Raw genomic sequence first — 17,843 nt, 5'->3', positions numbered from 1 at the left:
AGTTCATGATTATTCACACACCCAACTTCATTTATAGATGGCTGTCTGTTAAGCCATTTCAGAAATTGTTAAACTTGGATACCTTCTTTATTTTTTCTAAAAGAAAGCTTGTATATAGAATGTCATAAATTAATGCACTGTAACTTTATCCTTTAAATTTCAATTTCCCTATTTACATGAGAAAGCAAACTATCTTTATGAATTCCAAATACTGAATCTAGAATTTTATATATAAAATTTACAGTCTTTATAGCATAATGAGCAAAGCAAAAAAAGCAAGATCAAAACTTTGGAAAATTTACCAAATTTAATACCAGCTAGTTTCATATCTGTAGAAAAGTCATTTTCCACTCTGGACTTGTGCTTTTTCATTATTAGCTCTGGTATAGAGACTTCTGTTAGAAGCTTTGCACATCTAGAACAGCTTGTCACAGTTCTGCCCTCCATATAATTTGTTACCTGAGATTTTTAGTTCTAATCTCATAATGAAAATGTAGATTTCTCCTTCTTCAACAATCACCAAAAATCCATGGGATTGCTAAGACCTCAATATAAATACCAAGGAAGTGGTTCCCAGAAGATCTGAAAGTCTAAAGTGGTATAAGAAGACATAGTTCAAGGAGGCATGTAGCTACAAATCTCATAAAAATCAGACCAAGAGTGCACTTTTCCAGGCAAGCATCACAAAGATATTCGTTCCAGCTAAACTTAGCAGTTTAAAACAGCAACCATTTTATTATACCTCACGAATTTGTTGGTCAACAACTTGAGCAGTCTACACCGGAGTTATTTTTCTTTTCATTTGAACTTGACAGAAGTTATTCAATGGTAACGAACCAGTGAACAGTCTGGCATGTCTGAAATAGTTTCACTCTCATGTCTGGTGCCTTTGTGATGAGCTGGGACTGTCTACTTTTGTGCTTGAGACAGCCTCTCCACTATGGTGACCTCAGAGGAGCTGAACTTCTTCCATCTCACCTCAGAGTTCTATGAACAAGTGTCCCAGCAAACACGGCAGAAGACACGTGGCCCTTTTGACCAGACCTCAGGAGTCATACAACATCACTTTCTCTAAACTCTGTAAGTCAAAACAGTCACACACCTGCCCAGATTTAAGTGAAACCTCAAAGTCTTGATGAGAGGAGTATCAAAGAATGTGCAGCCATGTTTTAAAACTGCTACAGTACAAAACCAATAAAATTTAATTGGCCACATGGAAAACATGTGAGGAGGCTGCTGCTGTTGAGAGCCTCACCACATCTGGTTTGGTTATGAGGAAAAGCTGAGTCGGAGCTGAGCAGGAAAACACACAGACAGCTCTTACTTCAGCAGAGATGATGGAGGAGGCAGACACCACAATATGAGTAGGCCTGGAGCCACTAGTCCCAGTTGGCTAATGAGGAATAAACTGGAAATAGTGCATTAAGAACAGTTGCTATAAGGAAACTCTCTATTTGTCCATAAGATGGTCCTTACCCTTCCTCAAATAGCTAGCTAGTCCAGGAAGTATGAACCTCATTTAAAGACAACAAATCAAAAAAGCCAAAGCAGCATACTAAAAGCAAATTAAAAAAAAAAAAAAAAAAAAAAAGACACAGAAAAAGTCAAATGGTAAATAATAAATGTTAACTTTTTTTTTTAAAGTTGCTAAAATGGGTATGGTACTGAAGAAAACTGTACCTGAACATAGAGCTTTGAAGTGATATTTTTAAAACTTATTGGAACAGTCACTTCTGTAATATAATAATTAAAGATCAAACTAAGAGTGATCAGGGCAGTATGGTGGGGTTATTGGAAAGTAAAATATATAATTTGGCTGAACTCTTTAAAGAAATGGAAGAGAAAAACAAAAGAGAGAAGAAGCCCACACTGGAATCTATTCTGAAGAAAGATGTCCTGCTGGCAACATAGGAAGAGACATGCAGGCCAGCATTTCACTAAAGTAAATGACAAGAAATGAAGCAAGTTTTTAAGTGGATTATGGTGAAATTATTATATATGGAATATAAGTCCAAGTAATGCAAAAAGTTCAGTAATTAGAGTCCTAGAATGAAATAAAAAATAATGGAACAGAAGAAAATTATTCAAATATATAATTCAAGAAAGTATTCCAGAAACAAACAAAAAGAACTTGAATCTAAAGATTGAGTGGGTATACCATATCTCCAAAATGTAGAATGATCACTCTCAAGACATATCTTAGAATATTTACTGGATATCACAGATAATAAAATGTTTTCGCTGAACAGACAAATGACTATGGTATGTGTCTGTTGTAGAAAATACTGTCAAACTGGGTGGGGTGTCTGGTTTCTCCATGAAACAGTCAACTTTGAAGAAAATGAAGTAATATGTTACAAAACCAACAAGAAAAGAAAACAAAACCCAAGAATATTTTGCCCAGAAAAAAAAAAAATGTGTAAGATTTGAGTCAAAAGGAAAACATATATAAATAGGCAAAAGCTCATGTATCACAGATTCCATGCGTCCTTTCAAAGAAAGTACTGAAAAATGCACTTCAAAAACTGATAATTCTAAAAGGAGTGATTTAATTCTAGGATGAAGGCAGAACGGTGATTATGATGACAGAACAGACTGTAAGTAACATAAAATCTTGGTAGAATTGAAACAGCTGATGGAAGTCAAGAAAGTAATAACATACCAATTCCATAATATTTTATACCAAAAAGAGGATCAAAATAGATCATTTAAAATTATCAAGAAAGCAATAGAAGTAGGTTTAAAATAGGAAATAAGTATGAAATATAGGAATTAATGAAAATATTCAGGGAAAGGGAAAGAAGGGGAAGAGGAAGAAATTGAAAATATACCAACTTCATCATTGTTCAGCAAAGTTTCAGTAGGAAACCAATAGTTTTATGACTAAAAAGTAAAAATTATAACAAAACCATTAGGCAAAGCTATAAACGTCAAAATTATTTTTGAAAACTCCTCTACAGCTTACATACAAACTGGGAAAATAGAAGACATGATAAACTATAATAATAGAACTAAAACCAAGCCTCTTAGTCATATAAAAATATACAGACATTAACAACCAGTAGTAAAAAATAAAATAAAATAAAATCTCAACTACAGTTTACATACAAGTAGACAGCAAAGCAATTTTACTCAGATGTTTCTTATACCACTATGGAGCTGATAAGCCAGTTACCTGGAAAGATTGAAAACTAAGGAACTGGAAAGACATACTAGACAAAAGTGAACAGAAATCAGAGATTGTGATTTTAACAGATGAGACTGATTTCAGGGGAAAAACCATTAAACAAGATGGAAGTTAGACTCCAGTTTCAAACCTCACAAATATCTAACAGTATGAATGTATATATACAAAATAGCACTGTGTTAGTATACATGAAAAAATAGAGGGTAGAAACACAAGGAGAAATTGAACTATATTATACTAGAAAACTTTAATTCACTTCTGACAGTCATTGATACTATAAGTGAACACAAAATTAGTAGGAAAATAGAAGATATAAATAGCATGAAGATTTTTAAGGTGGGTCTAATTGACATACGTCATACTTTTTATCTTGGAAACAGAAATGACAATTTTTTTAAGGGCACATGGAATATTCACAGAGATAATTAATTATAATTGGTAAAAAATAAATATATATGTTTATAAATGTGTGTTTTACATATATGTGATATTTATATAAATATATGCATCATAAATATATGTGTGTGTATACATATATCAGCTTTCACAATTGCAGTGTAAAAAGACTAGAATTTTAAGATGAAAAACCAACTAAAAAATAAAACCTACTACTTACAAAGTTTATTATCATCACATTCTCCACCCACCTACAAAAGTCTTCTCTTGATTAACTCCAGTGTCCAAGAGAAAATAAAAAATGAAATAATAATATATGTTTTAGTTAAAACAAGGCTACAAAGAAAATCTAATCCTTTTAAATAAATACATTAAACATCTAAATAAAGAGTTTAGAGCATGAACAATCAAACAAACTTATAAAAAGAAGAATTTAGGTGGCTCAGTCAGTTAAGCGTCTGACTCTTGATTTTGGCTCAGGTCATGATCTCAAGGTCATGGGATCTAGCTGGCATCAGGGACTCTGCCCTCAGCAGGGAGTCTGCTTGAGATACGCTCCCTCTCCTCCCTCTCCCTCTTCTCCACCCTCTGCTGGCAAGAGCTCATGTGTGCCCACATGCATGCACAAGTGTACCCTCTCTCTCTCAAATAAATCTTTTTTAAAAAGGAAAGAAGATTTAGAAAGCAGTTAAATGGCAGCATTAAAATGGTAGAATTATTTTTAAAACCAAGTAATGTTTAATTTAAAGAATAACGAAGCAATCAAGTTGTCTCAACCAACTAAGGTAAAAAGGAAAAGAAAGGCCAACTTGCTATAAAATGGCAAAAAGGAAATATCAATAATGAAAGAATTAATAGAATCTTAAGTGTCCACTTTTACTATGAAAAAAATTATAAGAGGTGAGAAACTGAATAAAATGGTTTTCTAGGAAAATATATATTACTTGCAGAAACCCCATAAGAATTAGAAAATATAAAGATACTGATTGCTCTGGAAAAAAGCAGAGACAGTCGTCATAAAATGACATCTTTCCAAAAGACAGTAGGAAGAGGTGGTTTATAGGTGTTTCCTCCTAACCTTTTAAGTACAGATTTCAGTGCTCTTCAAAGTGGTCCAGAACATAGGAAAGAAAGGAAAGTTTCTAAAATCTCTTATTAATATACCACTGATTGCAAAGTCCAACCAAAGGACACCAAAAAGGAAACCTAGTAGTTATTGAAATGTAGTCAGCAAATCTCCAGAGTCCCCCATGACACTTCCAGGGAGTCTGGATGGTCAAAACTATTTTCACAATAATCCAATGACATTGTCACTTTGACCATGTTGACACTTGCACTGATGGTGAAAACCGTGCTGGCCGCTTAGTACAAATACAACCAACTGTATTCTTCACAGCTATGCACTTGAGTTAAAAAAAAAATAAGCCAGTTTCACTTAAAAGTATCCTTGAGGAGAGATTATTAATTTTATTAAATCTCAAACCTTGAGCATGGTCTTTAATATTCTGTGTGAGAAAAATGGAAGGATGAATAAAGAAATTTGGCTGCAGTCAAAGTACAAGTCTGTTTAGAGGAAAAGGACTTGCATGATTGAATTGAGAGCTGAACTTGACAATTTTTTTCATGGAAAATGTTTCATACCTGTAAGCGCATGAAATACCATATACTGCCTCACCTTGATTTATTCCTCTGGAATGTGAATAAAGAGCAGGAAACTAAGAAAAGGAACTCTATAGTTACACATGCTTATTGATGCGGTAACTAATGTGTGCTTTCATGGAGTCACTTGGCAGGGCATAAGAATATTTCTGTAGATTTCTTTTTTTTTTTAAGATTTTATTTATTTATTTGACAGAGAGAGATGACAAGCAGGCAGAGAGGCAGGCAGAGAGAGAGGAGGAAGCAGGCTCCCCGCTGAGCAGAGAGCCTGATTTGGGGATTGATCCCAGGACCCTGGGATCATGACCCAAGCCGAAGACAGTGGCTTAACCCACTGAGCCACCCAGGCATCCCATAGATTTCTAAATAAATCCTATCTCTTAAAATTTGTTGAGAATAACATACATAGTCAAATGCAAAAGAAGGACTTTTTAACAATTTTCAGAAATTTTATTCTGTATTTATATGATATCCACTATGCTAGACAGCCTGGCCTCGGGATTTCTTCCACATATTCTTAATTTTCAAAATATGTTCTAAATACCAGACGTGTTTGGCTTTCGATAAAAATATTCCCTAGCCATTCTCTAATAAAATTAAAAGTTAATATTTTCAAATATCTACATGTCAGCATTTGTACCCCAGTATGTTGCCAACAATCCAGACACACAGCGTTTCTCTTAAATTTCCTAGATATCAAAGAATGTGTTGCTTTGAGATTAGACAGAGAGTGGCAAAGTACAAATTACCCTCAGATGGGAGGTTGCCCATGAAGGAGTTGAAAAAGAGTGTTGTTATTCTGTTGGGATTTTGCTTTATTCTTTGTAGTCTCAGACCTCCAGGTATAAAGCGAATGATTCCATCTACTTGCTACCAAGGTTCTCAGCCTTTATAGTTTCAACTTTTCAGATATGTAAAAATAGCTCAATTAGTGATATGACTCAAAATTAATACCAATCCAACTCCACCACTTCTTAAATGGGAGTTTGAAATTTTCAAAGAGTCGAACGACTGCTCCACAGGTATAGGCAAGTGACTGGCCAAGCAGAAACCAGAATTTAAGTTCTCACATCCCAAAATCCAGGTGGTCGGAACAAATAGTCATAAACATTCGTATCCTGCCTCTCCTTCCACCATCTTGGGAAAGCAAGTGTTTGTATCCCTAGAATACTCAATTGGGGGGGATTATATATGTATAGTGTGTATGCATTTTTTACTGGATAAGGCTCCAATTAAAAATTGAAGTGACTATAAACCTCTTGGAAGGAAATTTCAGCTTATATAAATGCAAATACTGTATGACAGCAAGGTCTGCCAGAGGCCTCTGTGTGATGATTAATCTTGACTTCAGAATAAGCCCTCTCCCCTTTGCACTTTAAAGCTAACTGTTCTGTGGCTTTATATAAGTTGGAGTTACATTTCCATGCTCCAGTTTCTATCATGTCTTTGAGATAACAGAAGGACAAGGACCATATATATATATATATATATTTATATATATATATATATAAATATATATATATAAAAAATAAGCAGTTCAACAGCTGAGAAAGATCGCATATGGCAGTGGAAACGAAAGTGTTGCTTTCATTTTGGAAAGAGAAGTGAGAAGTATTCCTGAGTCAAAGCTCAGTGCCACCTGAATGAGATGATTTATTTTTGTGCAGCAGAATGAACTTTGCGTGGGTACAGATTTATGGCAAATACACAAACACCTACACAGATCTCATTAGGGTTTTGAAGAAACACCGTTTTCCCATGAGAGGAATGATTATAGGTGCAGTAATAATAGCATTTTCATTTAATGAAAGTGGGTTTCTTTAAGTTCCTGAAAGCATAAAGCATTTGTTAAAATGAATTAGCTTATTTTCAATATACTTTTCAGCAAAAGATGGGATGGATAAGTGACAAGTAAGGGTGAACTGACAGGCTTAAGTTACAAAGATAATAGAGCTCTTAAGTAAGCTAATTTTAACTTAAGCAATCAAATGAAATCATGCCTATAGTCTCTTTCAATACCTTTTCAGAAGTTTTCTATCAGACCACCTTTTTTTTTTTTTTTTTTTTTCAAGTTTATAAAGTAATATTTGAAATACAGTCTCTGGGACTTCTCCAGCACACCTCAACTGACTTTCAAATTTTAAATTCTTGCTTAGAGACATTCTTTCCCTTCCGGCTCTCAAGAGAAAGGAAGATACTATCATCAACATTTGTGTGTTTGGCATCATCTCTTGTTCAGTCTTGCTTCATTTTAAGGCTCTAAAATTGTGCATGTGAACCTTTACTATCTCGTGAAGAGCCACAAACCTGAATGGAGCAGCAGAGTTAGTAGGTTACTTTCATGGCTACTCTGGAGGAGAGATGTCCGTCTACTGCAACCCAGAGAATGAGCATGCAACTCTACTAGGGAAAATGACTGCACCAGCATCATGCACGAGAATCCAGCAAAGGTGTCTATGGTTGAGCGTCTGACAATAACACTATCCTCACCTGTGGCATCACAGCACACTGAAGTGTCAAGATTCATCACAACCTGGTTACAAGAATAATCCACAGACCACCTTGCCTTACAAACCTGTGGGTGTGAATGAAGTGACCTTAACATTGATAGTCAATACTCAATACTCAACACTTAGTAGTGCATCCATTCCTGCTCTTGCCTATAAGAACCTCAGTCATCTCCACTACATAGTCACCCCACTATGAAGTCATTGAGTATTTCCAAGAAACACTAATGGGGCCTCACATGTGTTCCCAGGCTTTATGCTATAGGTATGGCATGGCATCTGCCATATCTGTTTTGCCTGCCTCCTTGATGTCAACTGCCCATAGGGCCATGGGGAAACGTCATCATTGCTGTTGCTGACAGCACCCCACAGAACAATGCCAGAGCCATGGCCAGAAGTGCTTCTAAACGCACAGGCTTCAGTGTCCACAGCAGTATGCATTCCGTCCATTTTATTATCCATCCTAGATTCAGCAACAACCATATTCCTTCCAGCACCTGCCAGAAAGCAGATGATATCCAATGAATAAAAGAGAAAGATTCCCAAATTAGGTGCTTTTCTTAAGTCACCTACATTTTTGAGGAACTACAAAATTGTCAAGTGAACTTAACTTGGTCTTTCATATGACCCACTGAGAATTTATTTTCCACTACAGAAAGAAAGGCTAGTTCACTAACCCTTGGTAAATGCGGTGATGCACAAAATCATTTCTAGGGGAGCACCAGCACAATCATTTGGATGAGTAGGGTTTGCTTATTGTATCCTCTCATGGTCTGTTACACAAACATGCAGCTGTTCTTAAACATCTGTAAACAATCTTGGAATTTTTCCCTCTTTTTCTATGTATTTGCATCACTGGCCCCTTTCACTAATCATCCCCTTGAAGAACTAACCTGTAGCCTCCTGCAAAGTTATTTATCTTAGACTTCACATTCTCACAGAAGTCTTTGTAACCTTTTATGCCTTGCTAATGTACTCTCACAGCATGCTCTGTTTAGCAATTTCTTAGCACCCAGCACATGGTTTACCTCTGTTTTCATGATATAGATCCTCCTCTGGACTCTAGACACTAGACTATGTTCTTTGAGGGAAGCAAATGCTTCTTAGTTCTTCACTGCATTCCCAGTGCCTTGAATGGGGAGCCCAGCAGGTACTTAGTGTTCCATGACTGTTGAAAGAATGACCTACAGTGCATTACGGAGAGAACATATTAAACATATTAAATGTCTACAAGACTTAATGTTAAAAATTAATTTAATTGGTCAAAAAAAACCTATATTGATTGAACCCCCATTCAGCTAGAGAGAAGCTTGTTATTACCTTTAACTGGTCAATGTAAAGTAAATTACACTCTTGAACTACTTTGCAAAGACTTACTTAAACAGCTATTATAACTCATTTTATACCCCTGCTATTTTCTCTTAGGTTTGGTGTAATTCAACTAAATAGATTTCATGCTATTCAGTCACTATTGCTTCCTTATTATTCATTCTTAAGAAATATAGTTATTGATTACATGTGATGTGCCAGACATTCAAGGTACTGGTGAAGACAACAATAAATATGACGGTCAAGGTCTTTGTTTACTTAGTACTTACATTCATGTGGGTGGAAATAGATAAAAAAATAAATACATCAGCAGGAATATAATACATAGTGATAAGTCCTGAAGTGGGAAGTGCTCTGATAGAGTAACATTAAGGGACTTCACTTTAGGCAATCAAAGAGGTTTCGGTGAAGAGGTGACATTTACTGTGAGGCTTTCCAGCTAGGGAAGGAACAAATGCAGGTACTCTAAGGTCTGCCCCAGCTTGGCACACTCCCAGAAGGAAAGTGTCTTCCTTACCCTCATTCTCACATGTTTAAAGTGAAGGTGTGCTTTTCCCTCGCATTTAAATATCAGTGTGTGTCATGAAAATAATACAGAAATGGCCTCCTATAGAAAACAGAACTTGAAATGTTTTGAGTTAAATCTTAAAAAGAGTTTTGAGAAAAAAGCTTTACAAAAAGCTGAGGGTTTGGACAAGGGGCCTCAATTCTTACCCCACCCTCCTTTATACAGAGGAGACAAGCCGACAGAGGTGTAAGTGTTCCCAGAATGTTGGCATCATCCCCAGACACCTGACTGGCTTCTCTGACCCAGGTTGCCTCTGGCCAAAGTTCATCCCTTCTGGTCCCCATCTGATCTAAGGTTATGTGTTGTCTCTTTACCAACAGATTTAAAACATTCATCTTTCTAAAGTTTTCATATTTTCCTGATTTGAAATTACCAGTGAGTGCTTTCCTCTAAATCAGTATAATCTGTCTGAGAGACAGCTTTATTCAGGACTGATGAACAGGACTATGTTAAAGTCACAACAGCTCGTTTCTACCCACTTTCTAATGCCCAGGGGGTGGACATGCCCCATTCAGACATTTCTTATAAGGGAGTTAAAGAAGTATTTTCTCGGGGCGCCTGGGTGGCTCAGTGGGTTAAGCCTCTGCCTTTGGCTCAGGTCATGATCCCAAGGTCCTGGGATCGAACCCCGTGTTGGGCTCTCTGCTTGGCAGGGAGCCTGCTTCCTCCTCTCTCTCTCTCTGCCTACTTGTGATCTCTCTGTCAAATAAATAAATAAAATCTTTAAAAAAAGAAGTATTTTCTCCACTCTTCTTAGTGAAGGAGTCAAAATAGCCTAAACAAAATAGCCTCAATTACCCTGAATAGTCAAAATGCTTTCTTATAAGATCTTACAAGATCTACTTTTAGCCAATTGATCTCTTCCTACACCTTTGTCCTATTAACTTCTTTGGTCAAACCAATCACAATAAATATAAGGGTGAGGAGGAACTACACTTGGAAAATAATATTATGAACCATCTATCCTCGTTATATTATTATTGCTGTTGTGGTGGTGGTGGTTGTTTTCCTTTCCCAAACAAATCAAAATTTGAATAGAATGTGAGTGGAGAAAATAAAAACAAATAAAACAGTGGCAGAGAAACAGAGGCTTCCCATTTTGTAAGAACATGAGACTATGCGAGGCTGAAAGGCACCTGTGACGTAATCGGCGCAAACCCGGGGGAAAAAAACTCCTGCGAGTGGACGAAGGGCACTGAGAAAGCACACAAAGTTATAGGTCTCCCTCCTCTTCCTCCCCTTCTGCTCTCTTCCCTTTCTCTTCCTTTCCTCTCCTTTCTGTTGATTTCATTCACTTCCTAAACAATTTAGTCCTCCAAGCATTAGGTGAGGCAGGGCAAGGTAGACATTGGAAAGAGGAGGAAGGATGACTCAGATGAGGTAACAGAATTTGAAGAGTGTGGAAGCTCAAATAGAAGCAGGCTAGCACAGGAGCCCACAGGGCTAAGGAGGCTATTAGAGTAAGAGAGTGGCCCAATATGCAGCATCTGGGCTCAAACAGGGTAAGGAGAGCCTCTGTGTGGGGTGGGATTGTCTCAGGTTGGTTACCTACAAGGGGACTGATCAGGAAGTAAATATATCAAGAATGTTTGGAGCCAAGTCTCACTGTTGGAGAAGGGAGTTGAAATTATGGAAAGGAAGAAAACTAGAATAAGTCTGTGACTTTGGATTGAAATTGGCATGAACATGTGGTTTTCAATAGTTGATGGATGGATAGATAGATAGATAGATAGATAAGTATAAATATAGTTGTAGATGTGTGTGCAGAAATGCATATGTCCACAGGTACACATGTATATATGTGTATTATTTTTAGTCAAGTGAGGATGTGGTAACAAAGTGCTGTAGATTTGAGTGGCTTATAAACCATGGAAATTTATTTCTCACAGTTCTAGAATCCCAAAGTCTGAGGCCAGGATGTCAGCATGGTTGAGTTCTGGTGACTTCTTGGTTCATGACTGAGTTGCAATTCTCATTGTTTCTTCACATGGTGGTGAGCACAGAGAAGTAAGCTCTGTGGTGACTCTTATAAGGGCCCAAGTCCCATTCATGGAGGCTCTGCTCTCATGACCTCATCTAATCCTAATTACCTCCAAAAGCCCCACCTCCTAATACCATCACCTTGGAGGGTAGAGTTTTGGAGTGACACAGTCGGTTTGCGACAGTTACTTAGCTCTAGTCCCCAAGAGATGCTAGGAACAGTAATTTCCAAGTAACAAGAAAGCACACCGAATGATGACATTGAAGTTTCCAAACAACTTTCAACTTAAAAACACTGGGACTTGTGAAAGAAAGAGCAGGTTCTAGGACTGGGGCAAGGAAAATACAAGATGATTCCAGAACATGTTTTTTTGTTTGTTCGTTTGTTTTTTTCCCCTGCAAGTAAAAAATGTTGAAACATCTTCAAAGAATGATGAAGTCATATCCAAAGGTCACAGGAACCAACCTCAAAAGTTTCCCACTGGCCTAGTATAGGACAATTGACACATTAACTGCAAAATGATAATAATGGATTATAGCCCTTTGGATAAAATAGAAATCTATACTTACATAAATAAAGAAAATTTGATGAGAAATAGGCTACAAACATGGTCTCAAATTACCTTCCCCCAAATACTCATTATCTCAATACTCTAAGTCAAAGGAAGAAAGAGTAACTTTATAGTGGAGAAGCTTGTCAGATTCCACTTTGATCAAATTCACCCGCCTTTATGTCGCTGGTATCACTATAATGGTACAGATCAAAATTATAGAAGTGAAAACATTTCTGAGGTATTTCTATCAAAAATGCATAGCCTGAATCTACTCATGGGGAAGCATCAGACAACATCAAATTGAGGAATGTTCTACAAAATAACAGGCCTATAATCTTCAAAAGTGCCAAAGTTATAAAAGTTAAGGACAGACAGGGAACTGCTCCACACTGAAATGAATTAACAAGTCATGAAAACTGCATACAGCTTGGGATACTGGACTGGATCTCTCGACTATAAAAGATGTTATTGGGACAACTGGTAAAACTGTAACGGAATCTGACAAGTAAATGGTAGTAATGTGTCTCCTGTGTTAATTCCCTGATTAGGATGGTCAGACAGTGGTTACACAGAACAATGTCCTTATTTGTAGGAAATACATATTAAGGTATTCAGAGATGATGGGGCCTCATCTTAGCAACTTACTCCCCAATGCTCCAGGGGAAGAAAAAGGGTTTTGTACTATACTTGCAACTATTCTGCGGACTTGAGATTTTTTTCAAAACAAGAAAAAAAATATTATATAAAAGAACACATACAGCTAGATCCTACTTTTCTCACTGCCCTCTTTCTTCGAAGGGCAAGAATGCCCAGAACTAGAGAATTGTTTTGCAACTGAAACAAGATGCCAACCTTCCAGCCACAGTGGTGGTTGCATAAAAATATAGGTGCTATCTGGTTTGAGCTGCTGTGCCAAGCCTATCCTGAGCTTTTAGCTTGGGTAAAAATAAGATGACAGAATAATAAGTACAGAAATAAAGAATAAAGAAATAATAAAGTACAGAAATAAAGAATAAAGAAAGCAAGGAGAAATAAAGATAGAAACAAATATTTGGATAGCCAGGCATATATGTTTTCTTACCCAGTCTTCTAAGCAACCCAGCTTAATGAATACTGTTATCACTACTATGTCTTAAATCGCTCAACTTTGGTTCAAGTAAGCATTTTGGTAAAAAGCCACACACAATACGCTGTTAATTCAGCCTGGTTCTGCCTACCGGTGGACAGGGCCACTTGAAAGGCACGTGGTACATATTTATAAATGTGGATTTACTATGAAAGTAATGGGAATCCCCCAGCTCTGAGAGAATACTACATAAGGAATGGCTAGAGACACCTGCTAAAAAGCATGATCCCGCCTTGATATTTGAAATGATGTGCTGTTACTGTTGATGTGATGGGGAAAGAAACCTAGAGGAAGAACAAAAGAAGAAAAGACAATAAATTAATAGATGCATTTGAAACACACAAGGGTTAGCTACCTCCTGGAAAAAGACTTGCAAAAGAAATTTTTAGTGCAAAAATGAAGACTAAAAGCAGGACAAAAATAAGGAGTTTTTCATTTTTATTTATCCAAAGATTAAAAATCATTAAAAATGATTTTACTTTAAGTGGAAAACATTATGCTTTTGAGCAGAGTAAGCAAAAATAAAGGAAAGCTTCTTTCATTTAATCATCATTAAAATTGATTCATCAGCCATAGAATGCAGGTAATTATAAGACTTTAGAACCAAAACATCTTTCATTTCAACACAGTCATCACAGTTTCCATCATCAGTGGGTTAGGGAGGCAAAAAGTGTGTTTGAAGATAAAGGTGGGTATGTATACAAAAGTGCTTCAACTTGGCATTGCTACCGTGTTACAGAGAAATAGTAGTGTTTACATAGTTAACGAATATATGAATGAATTTAACTCAGAGTTCAGTATGTTTTCAGCAGAATGTAATTCAACTTACTCTGATTTACTGATAGCAAGTGTCCCAGCATGGATGTATTCTTTGTTTTTATCTATTTATAAATACTCACACACACGTGTATCTGTTTATTTGTTTGTTTGATAGACAGCTTTGTTCAAGTTGAGAAGCCTTGTATAGAAGAGAGACCTAACTGACTTGGTCTTTTCAACCATATTCAATGAAAAGGGCATTATACTCTTAAACCCTTGGATGCTTTGTGAAACACAGCTTTAGAGCCCTTTGAAACTATAAAGAACTAACTTCTCTTTCAATGGTTTGTCAAATATTACTACTTTGATTCATAGCAATAAATACTAAAATTTTCATAAATTGCACAATATTCTCTGTAATTTAAAGAGAGCAAAGAGACTGAGGTTTAGAGAGGTAAGGAGAAAAAATCAGCTACTCAAAAGGGGTTTTTTTCTGCATGTTTTAGACTATTTTGAATTCCAATGCATCTGTCATTCTAACAAAGGAGTCTAAATTTTCAGTTTTAGAGGAGTGACTAAAAATAACACCTTGCTTTAACGAGTATGAATTTGCAATTAGTTAGCAAGTAGATTTATGCTTTAGCATTTTCTAAACCAAAAACCACTGGTGGGGTGTGTGTGTGTGTGTGTTTAATCCCAGTGGCCATTGTCATCAAAGAAGCAGCCACGAACCCTCTCCCAGCATCACTGTCAAGCTAATCACGTCTTTCTCACCATCATTTTTCAGTAAAGTACTTTAACGAAAGCACTGCAAGTCCATAAAGATCTGACAGCCATTAACTTCCCAGCAGTTGTTTTTAATGCTTATGAATCTTGTGCCAGAATGTACAGTGCAAGGATATCAAGCCTTTTTGGGCAGAAACCCCCGACCCCTCAGCTGCAGGGCAGTATACCCCTGCACTTTATAACTGCTAGGTTCATCCTCGTGAACCTGTTAGCAAGGATGGCCAGAACCATCGTGTGGTAGGTAAATCTCTTCCCAGCCCCCAATATCATACAGGTTGAAAAGGAGAGTGGTGGACTGTGGGAGCCTAGCACAAGGAGCCAGGCTCAACCCAGCCCAGCCCAGCAACTGGGAGCTTTCTCCTGCCCGATTCTGGACTAATTTTAAAATGAAGTGCTTCAACTCTTTAATCAGCATCACACCACTCTGAGGAGCAACTCTAAAAATTGGGTTTCCATGGTAACAGCTGGAGACTGATTCACAAGTCCTCATATTGCCTACATAACCTATTTAATTACACAGGAACCATTAAACCCTGTGTGTGTGGATGTGTTAAAGTTATATATATATATATATATATATATATATATTCCTGCATGGAATTAATCCTGCATGGAATTAATTGTGAGGCCTTATTTTAATAGGATTTAAAAATTACATATGTCTAGAAAAATCTTCAACATTTATGAAAAAAGACAGCAGAGGATGAAATCCCAAATATTTGTTTTGGGGTCATCTTAATTGACATACAAACTCTACATAAGTTAAAACTCATGTTATAAAAATTACTTTGGAAGCCTTGTTGTCAATATCCTTAGAAATATTAAATTATTTACCTGAAACATAAAGACCGATTTTCCCCCTTTTCAATTCACCTGATTTTAACACTAAAAGAAAATAAACAAATACATGAATAGATAAAATGGGTAGGGCAGGAAGAGTGACAGGTTAGCCACACCTCTTTCCCTTTGTCTCCAAAACATGCATTTATTCTTTCAGCACACATCAATGGCTGATCAATCAATCAGGGTATAGATATCAGTGAGTCTCAGGTTCCGTACACAGTTCTAGGGATGAGGCATAAAAGACAAACAAGCAAATAGTTCACACTAAAATTGATGAACACACCATGCACAGTCTGTGGGGGCAAGCCATGAAAACTTTCTGGAGGAGGAGAAATCTGAGCTTGATTTTGATGGATGAGGAAGACTCTGCCTAGTCAAGTGGGATGAGGGAAGGATTAAAGGCACCTTCAGAAAATAGAACATGTCAAGCAAAGAAGACACTTAAAGGAAGTTCAAGTAGTGTGCTAGATCGTGGGTGCACCAGGGGTAGCAGGCGGGCAGGCTAGAGAGATGGGCAACCATCGGTGAGGGCAAGGGGAAACATGAAAGGGTTTCGAGTTTTCAATTTTGGAAAGGTCATGCAGGTGACTGTTGAGCAATGTACTGGAAGAGGGCTGCAGGGGAGAAGTATCACTTAAAAATAAAGAGAGGTAGAGATAGTGAGGACAGATCTGGAAGAGAAGATGTAGAGCGGCTAGATTTTGGTGATTCATTTTCCTTGGTCAGTGAGTGAGAGGAACAGCTTTTGTGGCATCCAAGTTTTGTGTTTGACTTAATGACTTCTTCAAAGAAATATTTGCAATTACTGTCTCTGTTTTCTCCTATTGCCCCAATTTCTCAACCCACTTAATTCTGGATTCTGCCTCCACCAGTCTACTAAAATAACTCACACTTCCAAAAGTTGGAACATCCAACTTCAATGTTGCTAAAGCCAAAGGATCCTCACTCTATTGGCAAAATAGCCAATAATGCAGCATGGGGGTAGGTTCCCCACACGTAGGCTTCAGAGTATGTGTATGCTGTCCCTTGCAAGCATGTTTTTCAGGATCAGACCACTTTGTAGTCTACATTCTCTCCTGCCTTGGTGAGAGTCCCAGCTTCCAATTTTCCATGACCCTCATCCCTGGGCAACTTCGCCAGTCCTGCAATCCAGCTGGCACTCTGGCCTAGACAACATGCAGGAGACGATTAAGGTCACCCATCCCGTAATCGGTGCCACGGAATGCAGAGCTCAGCAGCCAAAGAAGAAATGACCACCAAGATTGTATCTGAATAAAGACTAATGAGCAATATGTTGTCTGAAAAAAAAGACTAGCCGTGCATTTAAAGAGGCAGCTCCAGCCTCAATTACAAAGTAACTTGACACCAAACCCCAAAGCATAGGGCTAATGCTCCAAGCAGGGAGTTCCCATTCTGAATGATCTAATCCACTTTCTATTTTGTATCCCCCTGGATGAAGAAGAGTCCTTCACCAAACATACTTCTCCTATGTAGGTAAATGTTGATTTAATGAATTACTTAAATTGTTTTCTTTTCTAAATCAACATTCAGGCGAAGTGTCTGCAGATTTATTATGTGTTGAAGGTATTCTAATTCTTATTTTTATGCCTGTATTGTTTCTAGCAAGCACATTCAACCCTTGACGACTGGAGAGCCATTTACTCATCTAGAAGAGCTACAGAAAACTGACGTCATAATGTTGTCTACATAAACTTCCACTGATATGCTAAAATCATGATAATGAAGTTTCCAAGGGAAGAGATGACAACGGGTTCTTATGGACTCTGTAAATAAGGTGATTGTTTCTTACATTTCACATCTCATATTCAGCTATATAAAATAAGTAGCCAGTACCAAAAAGGAATTTAACACTATTTTTTAGTAACAGAATAACAAATTACTCACTCTCCCATTCCAGATGTGTCATATTTTCACACTAATCTCTGCATGCAAAGATTTTACAGTAATGGCTCCAAGGTATTGGCACATCCTGTTCATTTTAAGGCCTGGCGTTATGATGGGAATAAAGTCTTCTTAATTCTCTTTCTAATCACATAGCTCAGGAGAAAGAGAGTTATAGGATGAAAGCCATTGCTGCCACATAAGATTAATATATCCACATGCAAATTAGATTCAGAACATAGACCTC

This window comes from Mustela nigripes, chromosome 5, assembly GCF_022355385.1.
Source record: "Mustela nigripes isolate SB6536 chromosome 5, MUSNIG.SB6536, whole genome shotgun sequence".
Lineage (NCBI taxonomy): Eukaryota > Metazoa > Chordata > Mammalia > Carnivora > Mustelidae > Mustela > Mustela nigripes.
The sequence above is the reverse complement of the archived record's forward strand: the minus strand, read 5'-3'. Positions refer to the sequence as shown.